The sequence below is a fragment of the Scatophagus argus genome, chromosome 21, assembly GCF_020382885.2.
Source record: "Scatophagus argus isolate fScaArg1 chromosome 21, fScaArg1.pri, whole genome shotgun sequence".
Lineage (NCBI taxonomy): Eukaryota > Metazoa > Chordata > Actinopteri > Scatophagidae > Scatophagus > Scatophagus argus.
The window spans coordinates 2269895-2278957 of NC_058513.1; positions in this window are offsets into that span (position 1 = coordinate 2269895).

Consider the following 9063-nt stretch of genomic DNA (forward strand, 5'->3'; position numbering starts at 1 on the left):
TGTGCTAATCCTTTTAGAGATATACTGAATTGAAAACGATTAAAGAAACACAGTGTATTTAGTGTTTTACCTCATCAACTGGATTTTTGTCAATATCTGGTAATTCTGAAGTAGATGCCAGCAGCACATTTCAACAAACTAGCACAGGGTCAACAAAAGACAAAGGGAAAGTTGTGTACTGCTCTAAAAGCACCTGTTTGGAACATTCCGCTGGTAAAGAAGTTCATTGGTAACGGGTGATAGTATCATGATTGATGCTATCACCTGTAAAGACTCAGTCTTTTGGATGGGCCGATAAACTAAGCACTGTGATGGACACACTTAATTTATATATACAATGTATATATTGTTTTTACACATGTACATACCTGTATTTTCAAATTTTTTAAAAATTTGAAAAAAAAACCACATGTAAATACCTGTACTTTTAGATCTTAGATTTATACTTATCTTGTTTTGTTTATCATATTTTTATACCTTTCACTTTTCTTTCTTGGTCGGGAATACTGCAAGTGCAATGTCTGTACGAAAAAGAATTTCCCTTATATTTCCCTTATTCCATTATTTATCCCCTTCCCAGGGATGAATAAAGGAATTCTGATTGTGATTCTGATTCTTTGTGAAACACATTTGTATGAAGGATATTACTACATTGGGTCAATACTTAACTGTTGCTAGCACAGAGTTTGTTTTCTGTTTTTATATATGTTTTGCACATTGTCCCAGAGTTATAGTAAATTACAGTATTTTCATTATAATTACAGTTCAATGCTCCTTTGGGGACAGAGGAAGGAACACCCCTTTGTCCTGTATGTTATGTTGTGTCATTCCCCACAGTAGCTTGATATAAGGAAAACCTTTTATATCCCTGTCTCATTGTTATGTTGCTTATTGTTTATGTAATTACAAAGCAAGAATGGAAGGCCTATTCCAAATTGTACCATGAAGAAGAAGACACGCATAATGAATCCCTGAAGCATGGATGTACCTGGCTTCAAGAGACACGCCTGTTTAAAAAAAAGAAAGGAAAAACTATAATATAGAACATTTTGCTAACAAATCTCAATTGAGAAAAACACCATAAGCAGCAGGGTTTTGTCTTCATGTCTTCTTTACTCTTTATGTAAAATTTCATTGAAGCTGTAGTGTTTCTATGCTAACTTAATAATCGTGAATAATCACAAACAGTGAGCCCTGATTTGTCTCATGAATATAAACATGAACACATTTTTTTTCAAAATCCTAAATGTTTTCACAGTACCAGTGATATGTGTGCGCTGGCCTGGCACAACATAAAATAACTTGTGATTGGCCCAGACATCACACATGGTGATAGCCTAAGGCCTTGGTCGCATACAAGTAAGTGTATGTGAATGTGAATGAGCATCGCCTGAAGAAAGGGGCATGCAGGATGTGACACACATGATTCAGCGTGCTAATCTGTAGTCCATCTGAGGGGACAACCACGCACACCTGTGGTATTGGTTGTGGGTGTGACTTTGCTGGTCAAAGTTCACCAAAATTGACTTCCATGCAAAGCCAGGGCGCAAATTTGCTTCATCACCAGAAGCAAATGCCCTAATAAATGTCTTTTACTTCTTTTAGTAAGGGATAAGTTTTGGTTTGTATTGTGTACAAGTGGGTGGGCCCAGGCCTATTAGACCCACCAATAATGCCACATAAGACTGAATGAGAGACTGCATTGTGTGTACAAGAGTAACTGGAACAGAGACTAGTCTGATCTAACCACCCTTAGGAGGATTTAGAGACCAAAATAGGTTTTAATTGAGAGCAAACATTGGCCAGAAATACTCTGTGTCGGATGTAGGGGCAAATGTTTGCCAACAAGCTCTCAGAACTGCGCTCAAACTACACTGCCCTGAAGTGCCCTGTAATAAATGAATGCAGATTTAGATATACTTTAACACTAACTATTGTAAAGAAATAATTTTACAGTAGTGCCATTGAATATATTTGTTACTGAATGTTTTGCAGAAAACAGTCCTGCCAACGAGAGCAAAATGAACTTAATGTGTGAAGTTTATGAAGAACCCCTTTAAGTGCCAATGAGAAACTATAGAGCCATAAACTTGTGATGTAATTATACAAGTTTAGTGCATTCAAATGCTTTTGTAACAATTACAAAACTCCAGCTCTCTGTTTTCAAACTGTGGTTTTATGCATTACCACTGACATTTTTCACACATGCCCCCCCAGCCACATACACACACCTTCTCACGCACTCACACACAAACACTCACAGCATACCACAGACTGGCACTAAGTGCACTTTATTTACTTTACTTTTTGTTTTATATTTTTCTTCAGTGTTCATTTTTAATTTTTCTGCTGCTGTTTATACGTGTGTATTTAAGTCAAGAATCTGTACAAAATTTCATTATGCTTGCATAATGACAATAAAGACTCTTGAATCTTTTCAGTAGTGTTTGTTTAGATACTGTGATTCATGGTCAGTGTTGTTTTCCAAAACATTAAATAACTAAGATAATAAAAAAGTGCAAAATGAGAAGAAGTTTAAAACTGATGTAAAAAATGTTTTCATCAATTTTTACAGTACACTATCTTGTAGCCATACTGCAAATCCAAGAAGCAGCATCAGTAATGCCCTTCCTGAACTCCCATTGTGGATGCAATTTCAGAGTATGGCAATACCATGGAAGGAAAAAAAAATGTCCTGAAAATATACAACACACACACACAGAGACACATACAAACACACACACTCGTCACACACAAGGGTATTGCATGGTGAACTCTCGTGGGAAGGGAAGCAGTTCCACCTCAGGGAGCTGTGAAGGCCGACGCTCAGCAGACTCAACTGAAGCAGAGCCACAGAGGCCTGCGTGCATACAGATGACTGGCTGCTTGTTTAGGTGTGCACTGGACAGAGAGAAGGCTGCTGTATACAGTATGTAAGTTGGGGTAAAGGCCAGAACATACTGGAGGGCCTCAGAAACAGATGGCTCTCTGCAGGCTGCAGAGCAGGTTGTGAGATACACAAGAACTGCTGGAAGACTGACAAGACATGTTCTCAGAAATCTCAGTTTTAATTCATTTCCAGTTTGGAATGTAGAGGATGGGTTTTGACATGTGTTGTGGTGGTTTTAATGTCCTGCATCAGGTTTTACTCAAACACCAACACACTATCTGCAGATTTTTCAAAGTTCGTGATCCTCGACTAATGAAATATTTATTAGCAATACAACAAAGCAATTAATTAAAAACAATCACCAAAAAACTATAATAACACAACTGTTATCACATAATAATAATTTCATACCATCACTTCATGTAGCATTACATTATTTATACAAATCAAAAAGCTATTGAAAGCAAAAGTAAATATAATAAATAGTAACTTCAACAACAATAACAACCACAGTTAATAATGATCAGAATTACAATATGAAACTGATCCACAACTGTCATGCCTGGTGTTTTTTGTTATGCTTTGTCTTTTGATTTCAGTCCACATGTCATGTTTCATGTGTGTCTTGTCATATGTTCCCATGTATTAGGTTCAAGGTTTTTGTCATGTCCTGTTTTATTTTGAAAAGCGTCACTTCCCCTGTGTGTCCTGCTTTTAGTTTTCTTGATTGCTTTCTCCCTCCTGATGTGTGTCACCTGTGTCTCGTTGTCATGTCTATTTAGTCCTCGTGTTCCCAGTCACCTTGTTCAGAGTGTTGCTTTTGAATGTCTTCATGTTATGCCAGGATCTCTTCTGTCTAGTCGTCATGCCATGTTAAGCCAGGAAGTTTTGCCACAGTTATTTTTCATAGATCCTACGCGACCGAAGGTGTGTGTGTGTTTTTGAGTTTTTCTGTAATTAATTAAAGATTTTCAGGGTTCAGCCTTTTCTGCGTCAGCGATGCCAACCCTACTTGACAACACCTTGCACACCCCCTGTGTGAAGCACATCATATGGCTACACAATATCGTGACACGCTGTATAGATAGTTCTTCTTCTTCTACTACTTCTAATAGTAATGTTCAGATAAAACTCATCTGTACTTTCAAATGTGATAACATTTAAAAGTCCTAAAACACGATGAGTGACAGAAGGAAGACGTACTGCCCTTCAGTATGGTTGCACTAATCACAATATTTTACTTAACTTGCTTTCAGTATATCTTGCTGTCATTAAATTGTGTGTATTCAGGACATATAAATGGATGGACTGTACTTATATAGCGCTATTGTTGTCAGACCGACCACTCTATGTGCTTTGCAAGCTAACATTCACTCATTCCCACAACCGTTCATACACTGGAGGCAGAGGATACCATGCAAGGTGCCAAGTGCTCATTGGGAGTGATAACTACTGAAATGAACACACACACCGATGGAACAGCCATCTGGAGTAATTCAGTTCAATGTCTTGCCATATGTAGTGGACAAAATCACTTTAACTCCTCATAAACTGACTAACTGAGTTACATTTATACATTGTTGTGTGCACAAGATCATACTGAAGACAAGACCATTGCTACTGATGTAGAATCAATTCAGAATTAAATCACAATGTTGAACTCATTGTACACAGAAATTTACGGTTCTAAAATATAAACACATTTGTGCAGAGCCCATTCACATCGTACTTGTCCAGAACAGACCAATTGCTCAGTCTAATTTATTGCTGCTTACAGCTTTTTTGAGAACCTCTCATCCAAATTTCTTCAAAGGTATAAGAGCCATTGAGATAAAGCATTGTAGCTCATAGTCTAGGGCTCTACTTAACTAATCTGATGACTAATTTAGCAGTTATCCTAAGTATTATTGTATTATAACATGTTCTTACAATGAATTTACCCTAAATCATAATAACAAAAAATAATAACTTTATTTAAATAGCATCTTTAAAAAGTTTTTTGGCAGACAAAGAAAACGCAGGATCCTCAGAACAACAATATAACCAAACCAAATTGGCAAAACAAGTTAAAACAAGTTTAAAACAAGAAGACAAAACTTGAGCTAATAAACATAAATGAAAAAGAATAAAACCAATAAAAAGACAATTTTATATAAATGCAAGTAAATGGAATAAATAAATAAATAAGAGGAATACATACGAGACAGAAGTTAACAGATAAAAAGACTGAGTAACAAGAATAATAAAGAGTAAAAAAGAGTCAAATAAATCAATAAATAGTTGGTAATCTGTAAAAAAGAGGAGCTAGGACTGTGTTCATGTCACGTCTTCTGTTCAAACCAGTAAGAAGCCGAGCTGCTGCGTTCTGAACCACTTGGAGGCAAGAGAGCGACCTCTGGTTTATTCCAGAAAGGAAGAAGTTACATTAGTCTGCTCTGGGGAAAATGACACAAATGACTTTTTCTACTTCAGAGTAGAAAGCTATGATGTAAGTCTGGAGATGATTTTAATGTGTCTAAAACACAACAGGACAGCTTCTTTTTTTTTAATTTACTTTTTTGCTTGAGTCCTCCGAGATCCCACGGAGTTGGGTTAGAAAAATTTCCTGCATGGCCGGAAACAAAGCTGGTCCCAGTCAGCTGGCTCAGGCTGAATCGGATCTACAGAACTTGCGGTTCTTCCCTGATGTGACTGTGCAGGAAGATTTTCTAACCTGACTCCATCACATCCCTGAGTTTCTTGTTAACAGCTACTTAGAATGAATGGAGTAGATTATAAAGAGATTGTAAATGGCGCAGTTTATAAGTTTGTACTTATATGAGTTGTTAGCAGCAAGTGTAGCCAATGACTGAGTAGGTCTCAAACATGTCTAGCTCTGATGGGGTTTGCTTCAATAAAACAACTATAGTCTCCTTGATGTAATCATGTCTCTGTGATAATAAAAAAGTCTAATTTATTGAAAGTAATAAAATCGTGACATTAAAAGGATTTGTTATTTAGGGATCTGGCATTTAAAAACCAAAATGTACCGGATAGTAGACAATGGCAGAGGGTAAGTGAGGTTGCAGAGAGGCTTGAATTACATCCAGAGCAGGTCAGAGTTATTAATGTAGGGGAGGATCCCAGTGGCAGCATGGTAGTCTTTCAACCAGGTGTGCAGAGAGAACAGTCTGGACCACCTTACAGTTCCTCTGCTGTGGGTGGAGATGGGGCTTGAGACCAGCAGTGAGTTGAGGAGTGACTGAAATTCTTGTCTCAAACCCTCTGATTTGAGCATCTGAAACCTCTGAAGCTTGTCATTTATTTCATTATATATGATAATGGTGTTGATTTTGGAGTACTTAGGTAGGATGGTGGGAAGTCTGCACTGAATATCCAAGATGTGGGTGCCAGGAAAGCAGAGAGCCTAAAAGGGCCAAGATGAGGGGTGAAGGTGGGCATCACAAAGCATAGAGCTACAGATGATCGGGGTGGGAGTGGTTGAGTCCACAGAGGGGGAACAGGGAGAGGGGTATGAGGATCAGACAGCCTGGGCCAAAAGGAATGAGATGGGGTCAGGTATTGAAGTTTGGGATCTGGAGGCTCTAGGGTGCATGGAAGCAAAGGGGCCAAAGGATAAAAGCTAGGCGAGGCAAGGTGGAGAAGACTGTGGGGATGGGGTGCTGGGGTGGGAGGTGAAGAACAGGCAGGGTGAGACCAGGAGGACTGAGAGCACTGGTTCTCATCTGAGGCCAGTGCTTGAAACCGGTTTGACAGCTGAAGGGAGGACTGGTGTGAGGAAGGTTGTCCATGTGACCTTCTTTCCTGGCACCAAGGTGCTGTCTTCCAATAAGGAGGGCAAACATATAGCACAGTTTATGACGTTTGGGTTGTCACTTTTGCTGGCCTACATCATGAGAGCGACATCATGGTCAAAGTGGTGACATTGTTTAAAAAAAAAAAAGTGGCTAAAAGAAGCGGCTAAACAAGCGTGGTGCAGTCAACAGCACACTCTTTCCCTGCTCACTTACCCAGCCAGAGCAGCAAGTTTCCCAGTGCTACACAGAACCAACTGAAGTGAGACGACAGATTTAATCTCCCCTGAGCAGCCGGCGCCCAGTTCTTCCTTAGTTCAGCAGCAATCAATGAATTACAGTCAGGCTAGGTTACAAAGGAGAGGCAGCCCAGAAGGGGCAGCCTATTAGCCAGGAAGCAAACAAGAGATGAAAACTTGTCTTATTCAAATCTCAGGATTTATTAAATCATCTAATCATCATGTAATTTTCCTATATGTCAGATGTCTGATCATAAAAATACTGGACATCATTAAAAAGAATTGCTGACACAGAGATCAACATAATCACTTCATGTCATCTGAGACTGGTTAATTGTTATTTTGCACTTGACTTAGAGCTTAAAATGGTTTTGACACGGATTTATTTAATCACAGTAGTGACATGCACTGAGGCAAGGAAAATAAGTGACCGTAACAACAATGTGTAACATTAGTTTCACCTATCTTGTTTTTTTTTTTTATTTTTTTGCTCATTTAAAGTAAATGGAAAATATGAAACAGCTGCATAACAATATTAGATGAGGCACGTTGTAATGTTATGTCATCGTAACAACAATGACAGAAATTACTGCAAGACGATGAAGACACAGTTTGAAGTTTAATGTTAAGTGACTACTTCTAACAGAAACATTTTCAGAGTTTTGTTACTCCTAATAAGTCATGGTTGGATGGGCATAAAGAGTAAGCACGAAGGTGCTTTCATCTTAAACAAAGTGCTCTGTGATCTTTTGCTTCAATCATTCCTGTGAAGCTGATACACTGTTGTGATACACCATTTTCCAACTGCAGAGCTTACAGAACACCACATTGTTGAGTACTCCCGCCTTTTACATTCATGGGTAAGTAAATCTGGTTTGAGTTTCCTGCAGTAAAGGTTAGAAAAGCTGTGCTGTTGCTCTGTCAAATTTGAATAGTTTTCAGTCATTTATCTGCTATCAGTCACCCAAACTACTTCACACTCAACACTGCACTTCCACTTTTACAGCAATACACCCAGCCAAAGTGAAGCTGATCGGTTAAGTGGTTCTCAAGATATGCAAAGGACACACAGACAGTGATTCCTTGCTTGATTGTCACAAGCAACAACAACAAGAACTGCCAGTAGGCAGGTTGGACTAAAAGTATCGCCGTACAATTTTAAAAACCTAATACATGCAGAGTGATGCTACCACTGTTTCATAGCAGCCAATATGCTTGTGCAGGTAGATCCTACCTAAACTTGGTTACTTAAAGTGTAATTTAATACCAGGTATTTTTCTGCCCTTTCTGGTTAAAAGTTTCATGTGTTTGTTTTACTAAATGTGGCCATAACCAACATCACTCATAGGTGTAGTTGGTTATGGTAAGAAGTGTGGTTGCACTTGCAGAGTGGAGAATTGAGACCACTTAAAATCAAATAGATGTTTCAGATGACAACTTTCATTTGTGTTCAATCAAATTGGCCTCTATACAATATACAATGCACACAATGTGGAAGGTTGTTTTTGTTGTTTGTTTTCAGTGGGCCAGCAGCTCCTAGTCTCCTAGTAGGTTAGTCACTGCTAATACTCCAAATTTAAAGCACCTCTCATTATTTGTGGAAAAGAAATCCAATACTGAGACACTGTGACCAATTCAGAGGGGACTGGGAACTTCTCTTGTAATTGCTCAATCATTTCTCTCTTAGCCTCATGCTCATTGCATTGATTTAGAAGGCATGTATAATGAGTCATCCTGGACCTTGCATTAAATCGACCTACCAGTAGAAGCTATTAGTCATATCACTGGGTGTCTGACAAGTCAATTTCCTCTGTACTGTTCTGCATATTTTTCAAAGACTGACAGAAGATGTTTCATTTATCTCAAAGTCTTTTTTTTTTACGCTGAACTTATCTCAAGGCTAAAAACACCCATCTCCTGAAAACCAGGATCTGCAAACATTTGATGATGGTGCACTCCGAAAGGCAGCTCAGGAATAAAGTTTCCCCCGCAGGGTGAACAAAAGGTTTTAAACAGTAATTTGTTAATTGCTGTTGAATTGAAAAAAACTAAATTATCCCCAGGGTTAATTTAATTAGCGCTTGGCCTGAGGAGAAGAATGAAAAAGAGGCAGACATATTATCCTTTTAACATGCACTTC